Here is a 20698-nt window from a genome sequence, read left to right on the forward strand (position 1 = left end):
CTTGTGTGAACCTGGATCCTTTTTGCAAACTAAAGAAGAATTCTCTCTTCTCTGCTGGCTACACAGGAAAACAACATCGTTTATAAAGTCAGCCTTTATTTAAAAAAGAGAGAGAGAGAGAGAGAGAAAGAGAGATCAGCACCTGCACCACTGAATACAGTAAACCAAACACTGAGGTTAACGGAAGGTGACCAAAAACATGCAACACAGCAAGAACATTTGATTATGACAATACACACAGCTAATCTATTCTTTATTGAGGTCAGTGATGAAGCAAAATTCTAAACCTGTTTTTTTTTTTTCCTAAAGCAAAGTGTTTTTCATATTATTCAGAGTGTGCGTGTGTGTGTATCTGTATGTGTGTTCCTGTGTGCTTACAAGCTTGTGCAATGCATGCATATTGTTGTTATTATTACTACTATCTTTATTATTATTATTATCATTATTAGCTGGACTGGATTGACACATTGCTTTGGCATTAAGAGCCTGTCCGGAGATCACACACGATGGCTCGCTGTTTTTCAGTCAACTGACCTGAGGGTGACTTTGTGGCAGATTCTGTAAAGAATGGCCTCTTTGTTGAAACAGTTGCACACTTGAAAAACCGTCTCTCTTTTTTTTTTCGTGTGTGTGTGTGTGTGTGTGTGTGTGTGTGTGTGTGTAGATTAATCAGTTCTCAGGGCAGAGTCTCCAAAGAACACAGCAGATTAAGCAGTAAACTGAAAACTTAAGCACACTGTAGGGTCCTGCTTGTGCAGGTGCAGTTTGGGATTTGTGAAGCAGCCTTTATCAAGATGTGAGAGAGAGAGAGAGAGAGAGAGAGAGAGAGAGGGCAGAGAGAGAGAGAGAACATATGTACTTAGTCATGTGCTTCGTGAATTAACATTAATTCAAAGTCCTCCCTTTGGCTTTTGAGAGGATGGTTTTTGAATACTGGATTATGTATCTTTGACAATGTGTTACAGTTCAGTAACCTGACCTGGGTCCAATGTTTCCCTGAAGCACATGCCTCTAAGAAAAGAGGGCATACAAACAGTAGCTGAATTCGAACTCCAGCAGGAAAAAAAAACAAACAAACAAAAAAAAACAACAATAACAACAACAAAAAAAACCCCCAAACCTGAGAACAGACATTCTCAAACATCCGTGGAGTCGTTGATTTCGCTCTTAATGCTCTATCAAAAGTGAAGACGCCACAGTCGTTCAGTCGAAAAGTCTCAAGCTCAACATATGTGACCGATCTACTACGTTCTCTAGAAGAGCGTGGTGGGGTGGGGGGGTGGGGGGGGGGCGGCGGAGTCGAGTGACAATTGAGTCACTTGACGCTCGATCATTTCGCCCTTTTTCGGTTTAAAACCACACACGCAGCCATCTGACTCGGGTCTCGAGCGGCGGCGGAGGAGGAGCGTTTGTGTGAAAATTAAGCTTCTTAAATTCCACACTCGGGCATAAAAGGTGGCCACAAACAACTTTATTTTGGAGTCTACTCCCTTCCTGTTATTTCACTAAGAGGGATGTTTTAAAATTGAGAAGGGGCAAATGAGCGCGGTGCCGGATTATTGGTTGGAAGTAATTAAGGCTCAGAAGCCCTTTTTTTTTTTTTTTTTTTTTTTTTTTAAGAGTGTACCTTCAAGAGCGTAACTCGGGTTTGCTGCAGCTGGACTCGTTCTGACATTCCTTCCACTGTTCACGACCACAGAGCCTGGAGGGACGGCCCAGGCAGCTCAGAACAACCCCCCCCCCCCCAACCCCTCGCCCCGCCCCGCCCCAGTGACAGTGTGCAGAGCGATCTAAATCAGATCACAGTCAACAAAGGACACTCCAAGCGTTTGACAGTTTATTTTCCGCAAAGCGGATCTACGTTCTGATCATTTCATAAACCCTTCAGAGTATTACACGACAATGTCACGTGGTTTTTTGTTGTTGTTGTTGTTGTTGTTGTTTTAGTTTTGTTGGGGTTTTTTTTGTTGTTGTTAATGCTGTGTTGTTTGTTTTAAAGGGTTTGGGTTTTTTTGCATGCATATCTAAATCATATCTAAGTTGCATGCATATCTAAATCACATACATGAACTAGCTGTTATAAGCTATATATAGTACAGAATTCTTGCACTGCACTGCATTATTAAATCATTCACAGCCTGTCAGTCCTCAATATTAAATTCTAATCACAGTCTGAAGCTCTGTTAAGGTGATTAATCACAGATTTGTCATAAATGTTTATCATGTGGATGATGAACTCCCGGGAGATCATTTGCGTGATACACAATACGGGCAGTCGTCGCTACAGAGAGCAAGGTCTCATGCAGTCTGCGTGGTAGTCACGGAAACAACACAGAGCTCGAGGCCTAACCGAGCCTGTGCTCCTGTAATTAGGAGGGACGGTCCCGAACGGCCAGTGATGACATTCCTGTTGAGTGAGACGCGGAGAGCTCTCTTCCCTGGCTAGCGTGAGACGGAAACTGTAGCTTCTTCCCCGGCTGCTTCTGACTTTGATTCCATGAAACGAAAGGCAGACCAATCTGAGGTCTGGATTCAGACGAGAGGCTGTCATGTCTCCTATTAAATCAAACATCAAAAGGCTGAAACCAGCGGTACTGTAGTATGCGTGGTTTTCGCCTTCAACAATGGGCACGAAAAAGCCGTTTACAACTTAAGAAAAGTTGAAAGGTTTTGTACCTTTGAAAGATAACGGCGTTTGATAAGAAAAGAGAGAGAGAGAGAGAGAGAGAGAGAGAGAGAGAATTCCACTGTTTCATGTGATGGGAAAGGACCAAATATCTCACTGTAGTGGTTGTATCTCATTGTAGTGGTGATTCACAGGAGTTTCATAGAACTCGTGTTCGATCAGGGTGTCGGAGCCACATCAGCAGTAGCAGCAAGGCCACCCCCCAGGCCTTGTCGTTATTTGGCCCTTTTTCTCTGTGGCGTTAGAGTTGTACCGAGTCTGAGCGTGTTTTTTTTTTTCTTCTCGTCTTTCCCCATTCGTGTTGCACTGCCAACACTGCCAGGTGGTCCTGACGGAGGGACTCTGAGAGCCTTGTAGCTTTTAGCGCCGATGTGCTCGCTGTGTTTACGCCGCGCCTCCTCGGGTCGGCTCCGCGCGGCTCGGGTGACAGCCGCCGCGCATTGTTCTCCGAGATGCTGAGAACACGACCCCCCCCCCCCCCCCGCCCTCGCACTCACCCCCCCAACCCCCACCCACCCCCGCCGCATCGTTCTGTGGGATCCGATATCTTCGCAAGAGATGATTCCTCTTGGACACTTTGATCAGACGAAAGAAGAGGCAGGAAAGGAGGAGAGTTGGGGGGGGGGGGGTTGGGGGTTGGGGGTTGGTGGGGGGGGGGGGGGGGCAGACACACGTTCCAAAATGCCATGGGAGGTGTCAGAAGAGCCCGCACAGGTGCAAGCCGCATTCAGACTGAGAGAAAGAGAGGGTGTGTGTGTGTGTGTGTGTGTGTGTGTGCGCGTGTGTAAAAAAAGGGAGTTGTCCTCCAAAGTACCTTTCTGGGAACCCACACCATAAACCCTTGAGAACCAATTATTTTCCTTCCCTCTTTTTGTTGGACATCAGTTGCTTAAGCTTCTCGCTACGGTCATGTGTAAGGGGGTTTAGCATATTTCTCTCAATTTCCCACATTTTCACTGACTCTGTGTCTGCTCTAAATCACAACCACACAGGAGAATATTCAGCAGCGTCTGTCAAGGGTTTTTTTTCCCTTTTCTTTCTTTCTTCTCGTCTGAGACCAAAAAAAAAAAAAAAGAAAAAGAAAAAAAAATATATGAATGGTAAGGTCTGTCTCTGGCTGACACGGACAACCATTCATTACCCAACATTTATTTTACAGCACCCAAACGAATATTAATCTAGGACAAACCAGAGACAAAGACTTTGAAAATTCCATGTTATGGATTGATTGTTATCTGTAACAATGAAAACGACACTGCTGATGATAATTCACGACTCTGCAAAAAAGTGTGTTTTCATACTTTTTGGACTCGCCGTTATTTTAATAGCTTTTCAAACTTCAATTTCACTCCTTAAAAGGCTCTATGTAGATAAATCATCGAATTTGTGGTTGAAATGTGAATGTACACTTGAGTTTAGCCACACATCCTTGTTTTTCTAGGCTATGAATCACACACTGGTGATGAAATAGGGGTTTGAGGCAGATAATGTTCGCTGTTAGTGTTTGGAAGTTTAGGAATTCTTTTCATCTGCCCATCGGGGCCTTGGGGATTCGTTTTGGGAATGCTTGAATTGCGAACGCTAAGTGGTTGAGTAATTTGGTTGCAGGCTCAGATTGCTTCGCATAATATCCTAGCACTGAAACACTTCTTCTAATCAATGTTTATGGTAAAGATACCAAAAGAGAGGAAACATTAAATGCCATGAAACCAAGTCATCTCTTTGAAGAGCGGGCGTTTCTATGTGGCTGACATGAGAACGCGCGTGTGTGAATGTATTGCGTACAGAGTCAAGAGGCTGTCGGGTATCGTGGAAGCACATTGCTAAATAAGGATCAAACTATTCCAGATTCTTCTCTGACGTCCGACAGAATTCCCCGTCCTGACCACCATCCCTCAACTGCGTCCGACCACAAATGCGACTCGAGTCCATCTCAAGCATTAAAAAAAAAAAAGCAAAGGGGACACACCAAACACCTTGACTAAACGTCTGTTTTTTTTTTTCTGAAATACCTGTTTTACAAACAAGCACGTTCAAGCTTTAAACAACAGCAGGGCTTTTTCAGAAGAGCCATGGTCAAGAGCAGGAACAGAGAGCAGCAGTAGGGTGGGAAAAAAAAAAGACAGATGCATGACTTTAAAGTACTGGGTGGGGTACAATTTCTGCCCCAGAACGTCCCTATCTCGGCGATCTTAATAAACTGATAAAGAGCCACAAAGCGGCCGAAAAAAAAACAAAACAAAATATATTTCAGATGCTTTAATGTCAAGCATCATTTAGCATTGTGTTCAAAAGCACTGATAAGTTATGAAGATCTGATAAAAGGCCCAGGAACACTTCTGAGGCTGAAATTTCCAACATGTTCAATCAAGACACAAGTAAGCAACCACAGATCTCTAACTCTCAGGGGATAATCCTCGAGGGAACGTGTTTGAATGAACACTAATATTAATGTTTCTCTTCACTATACTCACGCGCTGGCACGTAGTATGTGAACATTTTTTAAAAAAAATAGGACCATTAAAACTGCACTACAACAACATTGGATAGACAGTCTGTTTCACAAATATTCACTTTAATCATTTTGAACAGAGGACAGCGCTGTGTCTCTCCGGATTAGTATATCGCGGCTTTCCAAACATCCTCACAAACATTCATTTTAACAGGTTTACACAGACGTCATCTGGATGCCCAAAGTGTTTCTGTGCCAGAGTACAACTAACTACGCTGCATTGGTTTTTTTGTTTTTATTGAGTTTAGCTCAAATGACCAGACCAACGTGTTTGATTAGCGTGAAACGCGTTTTCAGGGCCACCCGCCCCAGATCCGGACAGCCCCTTAGCGCGTTTGAGGGATCTCTGCCTCAGTGGGTGACGGACCAGTCATTCCTTAAGAATGAACAAATAACATGCTCTGGAGTGCTCTGCGGCCTTTCTAACATATGCGACGTCTTTATAAGGCTGCAGTAAACCGAAAAGCAAACGGTTAAGCATAGGGTTACTTTCACTGTCCTTCATGTGGTTGGCGATGCTATTTATATTTGCTGGTGTGACATGGCAAACGGCAGAGCTGTGTGAAGCTTGGCACGGCGGGTCTCCTCTGACTAATCCCATGTCTACTTGTGTGGCGCGTTGTAAGCATAGCCGTCTGCTACGACACCGATCGAATGCGCGCCATGCTAAGATGGCTCTCTGAGACTGTTGAGTGAGAGTCATTCTGCTGTGTTACCGTAATGTAGAAACTCAACACCACAGCTTTACTTAATGTGTCCTAGAATTTTCGGCCGTGGAATTTTATGACTTTGGCTAATGCGCTTTAGAACTTTCGGCTAGTTACAGTTTAGCTTAGTCAGCGACGGCGCGTGTTAGCATTTTACCCCGTGAGCTTTGGAATTTTTAGTGGCAGGTTATTTGTAAAAGTTTACAAGATCGGCTAAAGCACTTTAAGAGTTTCAGATTAACTGCACCCAAAGTGTAAAACCGGGTAAGATTATGGTGTTCCGATTGTACTTGCGGAGTTTTTCAGCCTGAGATGTCTGTAATCCTTTAAAAACAGGACTACAACCAACACCTGTCTCTTTGTAGCGGAACAATACCATGGGTGTCAGCGTGAAAATAGACAGAGGGAGAGAGTGTGTGTGAGAGGGAAAAAAAAAAAAAGATGTTAACACTTTTAAAAGTCAACACCTATGACAACACATGCATTTAAAAAAAAAAAAAAAACCTCTTCAACTCATGTCAGTCATGACAAAGTGAGCAAATTCAGCACAAAAGTCTAGGAGTGTAGCCAAACACGTTTAAGCGCTAATCGCTCTCCACACCCTCCGCATAATAAAACAAAATTGTTCTTTAATGAATGTTTACTGTGGTTATCGTAACACATGAAACAGGTGCTGTATCATTGAGATTTAATAAGCGTGGGGTGAGTTTGACCACATGCTCTCACAGGTGGAGGAAACTGAAAACAGAGAGGCTTCATTAACAACGATAAAAAAAAAGAGAGAGAGAAAGAGAGAGAGAAAAAAGAAAAAGAAACAACTTGGAGTTAAATTACTTTGGTTCTGCCCCACTCCTGTGTCCTGTCAAGGCCAAAATTGCAGACACTCTCATTCTCAAACTAGCTTGTTTGCAGATTAACTCCACTGCGCGTGTTTACGGTTTACCTGCGGGTTGTAAAATCCCATCTGATAATTACATGCTGTTAAAAATCGAAAGCATAAAAGATAACAAGGAATGAAAGAGAATCTGAGAGGAATGAACTGACCATATGGGGAACTGCTATGGCCACGTTAAAGTGCTTACAAATTTAACAGTGTTTTAAGCTCTCTTTTTTTTTTTTACTACTCATTCATTCATTCATTCATTCATTCTTTTATTTATTTTCTTTTTAGTTTGGCCGCCTGAGGCTCCAATAAACATCATGTGAACTTTTACTTAAAACTAGTTATTCTGGGTGTTTTCAAAGAAGTTGAAATGCACCAAAGCTGGTGTCCTGGCTATAGTAATTCTGGATGGAGGTGTTTTCCCAGACTAGTTTCGTTTTGCTAAAGCACTAACATGCTAATGAGGATTCTTTGCAATAATGCTCAGAGTACAGAACCTCCTTCACAATGTCATATTCCCTAGTGCACAAAACTTCCCTCACAGTAACACACAGAATACAGAACCTTCAAGATTATGTATGGTGTATAGAACCTCCTCCACAGAAACACATAGTTTACAGAACCTCCTTTACAGGAGTGGTGTACAGAATCAACTAAAGTAACACACGGAGCATGGAACCTCCCTCGCAGTGCTGCATAGCGTGCAGAATCTTCATTAGAACACTGCATAGTACGCAGAACCTCCTTTACAATAATGTGTGGTGGAGAGAAACTGCTTCACAGCAGTGCAGCGAACACATCTGTCATTACCACACAGAACCTCCTTCACAAACATGAGTGGTCTGCCAGAACAGCCTTTTACGACAGTGTAACGTCAGAAAAACAGACGCCGGCGCGCTTCCTCGCCGGACAAACCAGCAGTCCCAGCTCGGCAGTAGACATGAGCGATAAACTGGACACATTTTTAGTGTAACGCTGTTGATGTGGAGAGAGCAGTCACCATCTACTCGCACTGAATCCTGGGTTAAAAAAAAAAGAAAAAAAAAAAAAAAGAAAGGGCTAAGAGAACATCCACATCAGTCCTTCGCACCAGCAACTGTGGTCACGTTTTATTGGAGGGTAGATGGAGATAATAATTTGGGTGGTCAAAAACAATTTAACAAATGAAAGACCTGTTAAAGATTGATTCTTAGTTTGTTAATTAAAGGTTTTAAGTGGACAAAAATAAACATAGCAGAGGAAGAGGGCTATGATTAGGCCTTTTAAAAAACAGGTCAGGCTTCAGTGGGACGGCGACTGTCCCCTATTTTTAGGACCCGAATACATTACTTCATTTAACATCACCAAAACCCTTCCATATGGAAATTAATTAGAAACACACAGGAAATGAGCCACTGAGCAGCACTTGCATATACGTCAGAGCTCGATGCAGTCTTTCTTTCTTTCTTTCTCTCTTTTTTTTTTTTTTCGATAACGTTTAAGACATTTGGACGTTTAACGTTAGCATTCTGACTTTTAATGGATAAACCAGACCTGACCTCGCGGCCTCACGAAGCCTCTTTAAAGACTGCCATCCAACGTCACGAGGACAGAATAGCTCCGAAAACCGACGATTTAAAAAAGACGCAATCGGGCTCCAAACTCGAGATCTGAGTTTAGACTTCGTTATGCTAGACCACCTCATTAGACATCATTAGACAGTTAATCATCCTCATTGTATTATATTACATTTTTATAATCACACATTCTGATAAGTTTAAAGGTAGTAGATTGTTTGCTTTCTGTCTACTGTCCACAAACTGACTCCTAATTAGACTTATTCAGTTGCATTGCAACCTGGAAATAAAAATCCTATACCCACAGCTACCAGGATGTGGAATATAAGTTAGGAAAGTCATAACGAACCATTCTTCGGCCAATAGCGGCAAAGACAAACATTAAACGTCCTGTTTGAGCTGATGGGAAAACTATATGTTTTTCCCGTGAAGTAATTTGGATGGCCAATCTTTTAACGCTCCCCGTATACATCAGGGTCTGAGCATGTTTTCACACTTCCTTTTCCTGTTGATGTCATGAAAGATCCCTCGCTAACGCTTGTTTGCCAGATTGAGGCTAAAAGTACACAGCGGTTTCCTGAGGGATTAGCCGGGGCTTGATCCGAGCAATCATGGGCTGGGGGGGGGGGGGGGGGGGGGGGGGGCTGGGGGGTGAGAGGAAAATTTGGCCCTGTTACAGGAGACATGTCTTTCTTTTTGGGTATCTATTAAAACAGAAGACAAACACCATACTGTAAACTCGCAGGCCGGACAGCTACACAAGAGATTTGTTTTCTTCTGTCAGTGTAAAAGAATGCACACGCACGCACACACACACATACACATACACAACAGCACGCGCGCACACATACACAGACACGAACACACACATACGCACACACATATACACACACTCTCCCTCATTTACAGATTTATACACAGGCTCACAGACAGACATACACACGCACATGTGCACAAGCACACACACACACTTGCACAAGCACACACACACACATACACACAACACTCAAACTAACTATAGTGAAGCCTCTGTAATCATTATTGCGACAAATTGGCCGATTCGGGGGGACCGTAAATAAAGGGGGGAGTGGGGAGTGTGTGTGTGGGGGGGGGGGGGGGTTCGTGTCAAATGGCGTTGAGAGGAGGTGAGGGCAGAGTAGCCTTAATGAGGTGAAGTGCCACCGAGATCATTACCAAACAACCCACACCTGTGGCCGTCAGGGACAAACGGCCGTAACAAGCGCAGAGCCCTGAGACAGCCCAGATACCCTGTCGTTTTTCAAAGTTATTTTACAACCCGTTAACGTCAATTTCCCTCCTCCACTCCCTACCCTCTTTTTCTTTTGTTTTCCCTTCTTTTTTCTTTTTTTCTTTTTTAAGCAGCGATGTTTGATCCGTGAGCCTGGCCTGTGGGCACTGGAGTCCATCTCGATAAGTGGCAGCCATATGTGTCACGGGAAGAAAAACATGCCCCCCCCCCCCCCCCCACCCCTGTCGCCCTCTTGTTTAATCGTACCTCTCAAGGATGACTGTTCACCCCCAGCGTAAACACGCGAACGTTGGGGGCCCTCGCTAATCACGTGCTAAACAGGAAGCCGCTGGTAATCCCCAGTCCGTCTAACGAGACGCAGGTTGGACTTCGAAAAAATATTCTTATTGTCCTCGCTACGCGTTAAAACCAGCCGGGGTGAAGACCTCATGAAGCTGGGTTTTGTCTTTCAAAACTTTACAAAGAGAACGTACAGCTCGTGCCAAAAGTTCATGATCTGCCGATGAAATGTTACTGGGTATGCCCTGAGAATAATCCAAATAACTTCAGGAAAGAAAAAAAAAAAGTGGGGGGGGGAGGGTTGGGGTGCGGGGGGGAGGCAGTTTTAGTAGTTTTTCCCAGCTACTGCTAAAGCGTGTCTCTCCTGTGCATTAACCTACAGAACCCAGCTCTGACACCTAGCAACACAGAGTCGCCGTGGCGACTGCGGTACATCCCCAGGAACAGGTCCAAGTCAAATATTGATGCATCGCCGCTCCAAGAGGCTGTAGTGTATCGCAGTTCACAGCTACACGGCACAGCGAATCTGCCCCATATTGGAAAAACACGGGGGTGATAACCTGTACCTCACACTGTCAAAGTGTCAGGAGGGTTTTAAGTTTTTTCTCCTTTTTTGGGGGGGGGGGGGGGGGGGGGCAGGGGGGTAGCTGACCGTCGTTATCAACGCCTACACTCCGAAAGAGATATGTCCGACAGAGTGTTCCAGAAAGTGAGGATCAAAGCGGATGACATAAGCCAGCGTACCCGTCAGAGAGAGAAGATAAACGCGCAGAGCGGCTCTTTCTTTATCAAAGCGCTGCCTGTTTCAAGAGCCTGATTAAAGGGCCCCGGACTGTTTCTTTTTTTTTTTTTTTTTTTTCCCTCTCCCGCCAGTGGAAATAGGTGTTCAAACACGACACTGTTTGAGTTGGCCCGCGAGCGGACCAGAGAAGCTCCCGGAGGCCCGCGGATGAGACGCGGCATTCGGGTCTGACGCCTTGCAGAGCGGGACGCTCTGTGTTTTCAAATCACGCCGTGCACTTTGACGCAACTGGAGCAAAATACGAAAATACTCGACCGGTTTCAGCCCACCGCCGCTTCACGTTTCAGTTCTCAGAACTTTCTAGAAATCGAATGTTTGTGATTTTCTCTCTGTGGTGTTTCATCTAACGAGAGAACCCTTCTCGATGACCTGAATCAAAGGAAAATTTAACCAATTTCTCTTTAGCAGTATGTTAAGAACTTCATTTATGAATATCTGATGGTGTCTGTAGTCTACCGTTGCCGACGTCAAAGATTCTAGCAATTAGCATCTGACTGGAAATCACTGCACGTGGCCATTTAGGTTAGTTCACAATTTCTGTCCTTTATAACCTTCATATACATCTGTTTGGTTTTTTCTAGTTATGATTTGTTAGCATCCAGAGACCTAGCGATCATAGCCAGTGGAATGAACTAATTTCCCTCCTATCTTTAGAGCTGTTTCATGGTGAGAACACAATGATAGAAATTTGGCAATTCCACAGTGTTTACCTGTACTGGCATTCCAGTCTCCTTCAAACTGAGACGGTAGTCTTTGCCCCTTTGAGGCAGATGAACGGACATTGAGATTTCATTTTTGCCTATATGTGAAAATAATCAAAGGCCAAGATCATATCTTGGATTCTCCTCCGACATGACTTCTGGCAGAGGGTGGGAAGTCGAAAAGGTGGAAGGAACATTGAAGTGGAAAATGAGATGACATCATCACCATCAACACCATGCTCCAACGAGTATGCATGTTCAGCGTGTGGAGAACATTCTGGAATACATGAAAGAGTCCAGTGAAGTTGAAGTGAGTGATTTAGAAGATTAAAATCAAAATCAAAATCACTGGGCAGCATAACTGCACTTTTTTTCACCCTGACGTCAGGGTTGATTGTTTTGTTTTGTTTTTGTTTTTTTTTTACGAGTATTAATAAACCAGGAATAAGACAGATGTGTGTGGATGCATAAACACAGTCAGATGTGATTATAGATTTGCAGCCAGAGGAGCAGAATTCGATCTTATCAAAATAACTCATCTGGGACTTCTTCGGTGTCGAGCCAAACGCGAGGTTTAAGCTTTTTTCGAAAATTCTTCCTTCACAACACAGGAGAGAACATTTCACTAATATCAGGCTTAATACGCAAATAAAATACCACTTTGGGTGCTGGCAGAAGTGAGAGGTATGATTCAGTCCGTTTCTGGGGCTTTTGGACTATCTGTACACCTGTTACTTAGGCATTACAGAAATCCCAAACTATGTGGGGGGATTTGGCACGTCAGCTTCTTTAAAACAACAAATTATACAATGTACTACTTTTAGGCTCTGCGTTCAACCCGAGCCAGTAACTCAGAGGATGAGACCACACAGCGTATGACATTTTGGAGGCCAGTATTTGACTTTTTGACATATTAAAACACATTCCTTGACCTCTTGTCTGAGAGCAGAGGGCACTTCAATTCTGTTATTCAGGTAAAGATGCGGACACAGAGATAACAGGAGAGAGAGGTCACAACGAGACAGAGAGAGAGAGAGAGAGAGAGAGAGGGAGGGAGAAGGAGGGAGGGACAGAGAGAAAGGAACAGAGAGAAAGAGAGAGGGGGAAGGAGACAAAGAAGGAGAGAGAGCGAGAAAAAGAGAGAGGAGGTCAAGGAGGAAGGGGAGAGGAGAAGGGAGGAGAGAGAAAGAGAGAGAGACAGAGAAGGAGAGATAGAGAGAGGGGAGGGAGGGAGAGAAAGCTGGTGTAAGACACGCACTGACCTATGTGAGAGAAATGCACTGCAGTATTTACTCAGGTGGACTAATACACATGCAGGCAGGCCACTGTGTAGTGATAAAACAAAGAGGATTCCAAAGAATGTGCTCCGTGCGCTCCTGGGCCTTACTGCACGTAATCTCATTTCCCCAGTCGGACAGAGAAAAGCGTTGACCAAAACGAGAGGTTCATCCAGACCTATTACGGCAACTCCCCGATGGCTGCAACGTGAGCTCAGACACATGGGAGTGCTTAGAACCTGCTTAGCCCATCTCACTCGCAAAGTTTGGTGTGGACTGAAAAGCGCTTATCTCTGTATGCAAATATTTTCGAGTTACGGCGAACTTAGCAACACCGACTAAGAAGTTTACGACGCAAGACACGGCGTTCAAAAGCAGGCGCACCTGAAAAAACATACGCCTCATTCCTCTCCGCTGAATAACGCGAGATGATAAACTGATTTGTCTTAACCAACGCTATAAATATAACGTAGCGCCAACAAAGTGATAAATATCCATTAGGGCTACGCGCGGTGCCAACGAGAAGATGCACTGACGACACGGAGTTCTAACTTCGCTAACAGCTAAAAAAAGAAAAAGAAGAAGAAAAAAAAAGTGGACCCCTTCCTCCAGCAGTGGTACATTCTTAGGTTAAAAAAAAGAGAGAGAGAGAAAGAGAGGTGGCAACTTTTCAGCACCTAGTGCTTAAACGTTTCCATACACTTCCAAAAAAACTCGCAATCACGTGCGGCCGAGGGTCGTCCTGAAAAATGATGTCCGGTAAAACTGGGGTGGGGTGGGGGTTGCAGGAATAACAATATCCCGATGTCCGTGAGAGGATGAGATGGGATTCCGCGGCCGAGGCCGATAAGCAGGTGCACGGTGAAGTTATCAAGTGTGGACGGGTTAAAGGAATGTCGAGGAAGGCAGTGTCAATAACGGTCTGATAAAAACCGCGAGGCTCAAATCTTCGTTCCTCTTCAAAGACTCACTGAGAACGGCCGTCTCGCGAAAACAATTAAAACAATCAAAAAAAAAAAAAAAGAGAAACTAACAACCATTCAGCTGCGTATATAAATGACATTATACATCATTTTAATGCGCAGTGCCTCCTGACTTTTTAGTTACTCAGTGAGAGAAATGCTATGAGCAGGATATTGTAAGCTTTCCAAGATACTCAATGTGTGTTTTTTTTTGTTTAAGGCATGTAACAGTGCATTGTGATGTTCTTGACCCCTGATGTGGAACATGCACTTCCCCTCATCAAAGGTATTAGAACAGACAGTTAAATATTGCACAGAACTGTATAGAACATAACACAGTGCATTTTGACCTGTGTTATAAGGTTCTGTTTTTTTTCTGACCTGAACTAAAATGCATTTGGAAAAAAATTCAGGCTGTTTATCATCGTCTGTCCGTAAACCTCCTCCATACTGTGTTGCAGAGAACAGAAAACACTTAAGAATGCAACAGATAGGACAGGTCATGATTTTTTTTTTCCTTAAAAAAAAACAAAAAACAAAAAAAAACACACAGACTCCCAGATGGCCACTCCCCCCCCCCCCTCCGTTTCATAGGATCATTTCCTCTGATACAAAACACACAACTCATTACGAATCTACATCTCCCATAGAGCGAATCCAGATGTAAGATATTACCCTGGTGTCAGTCCGCGACCATAAGTTGCTCTGAATGTATTTGGAGAATGCACGATCCCAACTACAAAACCCAGAGACTTTAAAGATTAGATTAAGTGGACGACCCCGCCCCCGCCCCCCGCCCACGACCCCACCCAACCCCAACTCACCCCTTTCATCTCTCCTGAAAATCATCCAGAGCATATTTGAGGAGATGTTTAGAGAACCTCACAGCTGTTCGTTAGCTGGACGGGGGGGAGAAGGAATTAAAGAGGGGAACTTCCAGGCATTCTGGGGTCCGTGGCCGGAGCAGAGGGCCACACTCGCAGGCTGGGAATGCGTCGCCGCGCCGTGGCCCGGGCCGGGGTTTGGCTCCGCCTTCCTCCGGAGTCCATTTCGCTCGTGATTCTCGTCAGCTCCCCCCGAATGCTCCCGCTCCGGCGGTTCGACTTTGTACGTGTCTCTTGTCGACGCTATTCCGAGGAGAGAAACGTTAGATGATGCTCCGAACGACAGCTGTGCCTCAAGAGTCCTGAGGAATAATTCCAAGTGGAATTTTCGACGAAAGTCAAAGAAATAATATCAAGTACCTTTCAACACAGTGGCAAGTGTGCTGTTAAGTTTTGTCCGAAAAAAAAAAAAAAAAAAACTTCTGGCACAGCACAGTTACATAATCGGCCACCGTGAATTATTAACGTTCAAAAACAATCGTTAAGAGTCCTGCCAGCATGCCCAGACACAGCATAAGGCCGCAATGCCCTGATATGTCTGGAATGTCCTTAACTGTACATCCATCTGCTCCACTGTATAACGCTGCTACTAAAACACTGTACCTCGGTTTATGATTGACAGAAAAACTGGTGGGCTGCATCAAAGTTAACCTTCAGCTGCGTCATCTTTTGAATAACAGAATCCACCTTTGAAACATCATCACAAAAGAGTACGTTAAGTACACTAGCTGACAGTGTAAGTATTAAGTGTACTTGATTAATTGTTAATGTTGCCTGATTCATTGTTAATGGATTCAGAGCTGATGTAAGGGAGGGCAGTAAAGCTACGGAACTGGTTTTTTTTTTTTGTTTGTTTGTTTTGTTTTGGGGTTTTTTTTTAGCGGTGCTGAACTTTTTGTTCAGTGCCCAGTTTTGGGTTAAGGACATAAAGGCCTGGCTCCCTCTGTCCACATCTGGGGGGGAGGGGGGGTGATAGCCCCCCCCCCCCCCACCCCCCCCCCCACCCCTCTTTTGTAAAATCATCTTATGTCTTTCAAGCCATAGTCACATGATACCTCTGCGTGAATTTTTTTTTTTCTTTCTTCTAAGTCATCTCCACCTTTGGTCAAGTGCTTTGAAATCAGCATGCCATTGTTGTTTTACTGGGCATGACGGGGACAAGCGTCTGGGCCGAAGCGACGCGCATGCGCACGGTTTTTTACCGTAACGCAATACGGCTGGGAACGCCTCTCGCGTTTCAGAGGTTTGAATCTGATCTGTGGACTGCATGGCTGACCACCCTGTTACGCATACAGAAGACCCGGCTCATCGATACAGAACACGCTAGAACCCACAGACCCAAGACAAACACTTCCTTTGTATAAGATGTGTTCCACTGGGTTAGAGCCCCATGGAAAGAGATTCAAGTGTTTTTCATCTTTTCTTAGGCCATTGAATGACGATTCCTCAGAAATTCTAAAAAAAAAAAAAAAAAAAAAAAAAAAAAAAACATTTCAGAAGCACACGTTTAAAAATGAACAACAAAAGATGCTCAGTTTTGAGAAATCTTGTCAAATATTGTCATTACTCAGTGCTGTCTTATATTACCCTGTTATTCACTAAAGATTACCCATATATTCCTGTAATTTCAAAGCTAAACTTTTTTTGTTGTTGTTGTTTTCCTTGGAGGTGACTAATTATCGTTCTCAGATTAACATGCTAGGAGGGACTGTCTATTGAACGGGAACAGCGATACTGTGTCCACATCATATCAAACAAAGACAATATTTTATCGTGACCTGAAGGTTACGTAAGGTCCTCCTTTCAATGTGAGAACACGTCCTTTCCAAAAGAACTCTGGCATTACAATAGGTTAGTCTAAGATTTATACACATAGAGGACAATGTCGTGATTTAATTACGCCGCTAAAGCGTATGAATGGTGTCTAATGTGCTTGTTTGCAATCGCCATGGTTACATGGTATTTCAGAGGGGAACTGGAAACAGCATGAAACACAACTCATCATAATGACTGATTTACATTGTCTGATGTGTAAGGATGAAACCAAAGACTGGTTATTTTACTAATACACGTGGTGTAAAACAACCAGGTGCATCACAGGCCTACCAAAAAAAAAAAAAAAAAAAAGACATTTACTAGAAGAGTAGAGTGAGCAAGAACAGGCACCATGGAGTGAAAAGATGAAAATAAACAGAAAAATAAACAGATGGATAAAAGGAACTTGCTAATGTCTGGTAACATGCTGAGAAAAATGACGCACCGCATGAAACGTCCCTCTGAAATTCTAAAATCAAGTTCATGCTTGTGTTTTCAAATGCTTGGTTCTGAACCAAAGCCACTTGTGAAAAATCGCCGCAACACGTGAACGAAAGAAACCAGCGCGAGGTGAGAGAGACGCGTGTGGAATTCCATAATTCTTCTCTTCCAACACAAACAATTACACTGTCCGTGTAAATATGCATGTTTGCAAATGCCAGACATTCTTCACCCTATCGCATTTAAACACACACACACACACACACACACACGTCTATTTAACATAGATCTAAGTCATTTTCATTTAACAAACACAACATTGCCAAATCGTTTATCGCATTAATCTTGCGAGCATTAAATGAACGATGACAGGTTGAATAAAGGCCAGCTGGGGGCAAACCCATTTTGGGTGCCGTTCGACGGCGTAACTATGGGCCAGTCACCAGCGCTGACATCACGGCTGAACCTCTGGCTGAAAAGGAGAAAAACAAAGGGGAGAAGGGCGGGGTCAGGTAAGGGTTTAAAGTGCCCTCAGTTTCATATGTTCATCTCCAACAATGGGACACCCTTAGGCATTCAGCACAGGTGTGACCTGGATTTGATAAAAAAAAAAAAAAAACTCCACTTCTCACTCAGGGTAAATAATGCCCAAGCTGCCCAGGTGCACCTTTTGTTTGTGTGTGACTTTTGGCAAAGGCACAACTTTCGCAACAGGGCTGCGAAAGAGAAAAAAAACAAAAAGGACAATGTAGGCTAGGCCTCGGGTTTAAACAGCCCAGCTGACGAAGAGAGATAACGCGAAGGCTAAAGAGTCAATCCCACGACCCAGAGACACGGTGGAAGTCGAGAAAACAGCAGACTTAAACATTTTATAGAGCCATTATCTTTGGGTTTTTGGGGTTTTTTTTGGAAAAGACTATTTAAAGTTAGCTTGTGCCAGAAATTCATGTTAATTCTGATGTGTACAGCAGCTCAGCCTTAAGCTACGCAAACAGGACTTTTTTTTTTTTTTTCTTTTCGGTTCTATAGAGCGTTCATTTAAATCAGCGTACGTTATTTCTCTTTGTGAACATTTTTGCCTTAGGCCCGGGGGGGGGGGGGGGGGGGGGGGGGGGGGGGGGGGGGGACTGAATAACCATGATGAAATATTGAAAGATGTATTTCACATTACAATTCCACTGCAACGTGGAGACGCTCAACCATCCGCGACAGGAAATGCAGACAGACAATAAACATCAATCAAAAGCACCTTTCTCAATTAAAAATGATGTAAACACGAGTCAGGAAGACAACAATCAAACGCAGTTAGGTAATCTCTTCAATAGTTAAGCATTTTCTCCCTCAGAAAGACACATTTGACGAACGATGTACGATTCAACTGTAACGCGCACTCCCACATCGAGAGATGGAGTGGGTTTTTTTTTTCTCTCTCTCTTTTTCGGCCATAAAAAAAAAACCGGTTTGGATCATGAGGATCCTGAATGTGCTTATAGAGGTGGGTCCACTGAGCTAAAGGTCCTCACAGCGCGGTGCAGCGTCGTGTGTGCTTCATCAGAGAGCTCAAAGAGGCCGCTTTACAGTATACCTTACGCCAGTGGGTGGTCTCGGCCCCCGCAACTTTATCAAAGATTACGTTTGTAGTAATCGGAAACCCTCCGGTCTAAGGTGTTTCACGCCGTTTCAGACGTTTTTTTTTTTTTCCACGTTTGAAAAAAGTCAGACTCATATCCCGTTGAAGATTCTGTTAAAACGGTCGTTTAACACTTACCCATTTGAAGTTTGCGTACTTTAATTAGGTCTGTAAGTTTACTTTTGAACGAAATGCACGCAAGACCGCGATGGTTTGTCAGTCCATAACTGACGAAGTGATGAGGAGGCCTGCAGTGTATCCGATTCAGTATGCCGTACTCGAATGTTGTTGTTTTTATTTTCTTGCTCCGACATACTTTTCACAAAATGTTTTTGTTTTCCTCCTCTTACACTACATTAAACATTGTCATGTTCCAAAGGTTTTAAGAAAAAATAAAAAGTCCATACTCTAAACTGACATAAGTGTTTATAAAATTCACACGTGACACGTTTTTTTTTTTTTATTCGTCGACGCAAACGCGCGATTGTCGGCTGGAACACGGTTCCCGGGAACGTAAACGGACCGACGGGGTCAGACATCGTCACGCCGTGTTATAATAACCAGTTACTCAAACAGCTTCTGAGAGAAGAAGCATTAGCCACTCAAACGTAGGCTCCATTTTAAACACAGAGGAGGGGTGCAGGAAAATAAACATTATTCCAGCGCATGTTATTTCATTGGAGGAAGCACTTCAGAGGAGAGAGAGAGAGAGAGAGAGAGAGATAGAGAGAGAGAGAAAAAAAAAAGCAGGATAGTGTCAGCAAAATGTGGCTGTTGATACACAACACTAGGTTTTGTTCTAGTTTTCTTTTCTCTTCTCTTTCTCTTTCTCTCTCTCTCCTCCTCTTCTCTAAACACAGGAAAAGGTAAAACAGAGTCTGTTTAATTCACAGCTTTTATTTTTCAAAGTCAGCTAACAGCGGTTTCTCGGACTATTTGTGAAAGCAAAAAAAAAAAAAAAAGCTGTAACCCGGTGTTTTTAATCTCTGAAACACTGATTCAGAACTATGACCTGGATGGCAACACGGGCTCCATTTACAGAATTAACACCCTCAGAGGCCTAGACTCAAACCTAACTCCGACCATGGTCCTCCTGGTCTGGTCGTGACCAAATCCCTTTGGGGTAGGTAAAGAGAGGTCACCCCTGGTCCTTTACTTTCTGCTTGCTTTGACAGGCGACAGATTTACGGGCGGAGAATGCGTATCGCGTATTTGTTCAAACGTCGCCTGGGACACGGTCTCACTTCTGAGTTGGTTTGCGTTCTGATTCTGCGTTTTCTCTTTTTTTGTTTGTTTTTCTGGGGTTGGTTTTTTTTTTTTTTTTTTTTGAGTGTGGTTTTATCAAAAGTCTGTAATTCGACCGTGACATGGTCCATGTGGCGTGGCGTGTTAGCTGTCCCTAAACAAGTCTCATTCTGAAGAACAAGGCCGCCCTTGGAAATTTGAGATCATCTATCACTGCTAACTGTCAGACTCCGGCTATAAATCCAACATGTGAAACATTTAATGTTTCTAACATCAAAATACACGTGACCTCATCATTTTTAAATACAACATGCTCACGCTTTCACCATAGTAACATTAAATGTGTATTGAACTGTAGCGCTACGATTAGAGAGTTACCCTGAGGACACCTTGGGTTTTTTTTTTTTTGCAGAGGGCTTCTAACCATTAACGTTGTCAACACTTTTCACCGAAAATGCAAATGCTACACACACACTCTGCCAGTTGAGAACTCAATAACACGGTGGCTCACCAACACTCTGGACGTACCCAAAAATAATGTTTAACGTTATTTCGAATTCATGTATATTATTAGTCTTGGAAATCCAAGAGCATTTACTGAGGTACATCCATCTTTGGCTAAACACAGTCAAGCGCAGTTTGAATACCTATATGAAGTCTGAGTCCAAGGTTACAGGTCAAAGTGAGAAGAGAACTAGCTAAAAGAACACTGTTTTATCTGCTGCTGCTTTTCATGTGTAAGAATGTGCTTTAAAATGGGGTGAGGAGTAGAGGTGGTTGGGGGGGGCGCGGGGGGGGCTTCTGGTGTGTGGCAGAAAAGTGAGGTGGTGGAGGAAATCCTAAGTGGTGAGGGCTCATTTGCGAGATTTCGGGAGGAGGGAGAGGGGAGCTTGGAAGTGTGTGTGTGTGTGGGTGTGTGTGTGTGTGTGGGTGTGTTGGTGGTAGCGGTGGTAGTTGGGGGGGGGGGGGGGGGGGGGGTCGTTTCCACTCGAGACGACACACAGTGTGGATTTTGTTCCTGTCCTAATGGAATTGCCGAAATGTTTTT

The 20698-nt window shown here is 43.8% G+C and overlaps 1 protein-coding gene across 1 annotated transcript in view; it reads right to left on the reverse strand.

Moving 5' to 3' along the window:
* cfap299 (cilia and flagella associated protein 299) overlaps window positions 1–20698 on the reverse strand; it is a 58239-nt gene that overhangs the window by 17048 nt on the left and 20493 nt on the right. The gene's annotated exons all lie outside the window — the stretch shown is intronic.

The sequence above is a fragment of the Chanos chanos genome, chromosome 1 (assembly GCF_902362185.1).
Source record: "Chanos chanos chromosome 1, fChaCha1.1, whole genome shotgun sequence".
Classification (NCBI taxonomy): Eukaryota; Metazoa; Chordata; class Actinopteri; order Gonorynchiformes; family Chanidae; genus Chanos; species Chanos chanos.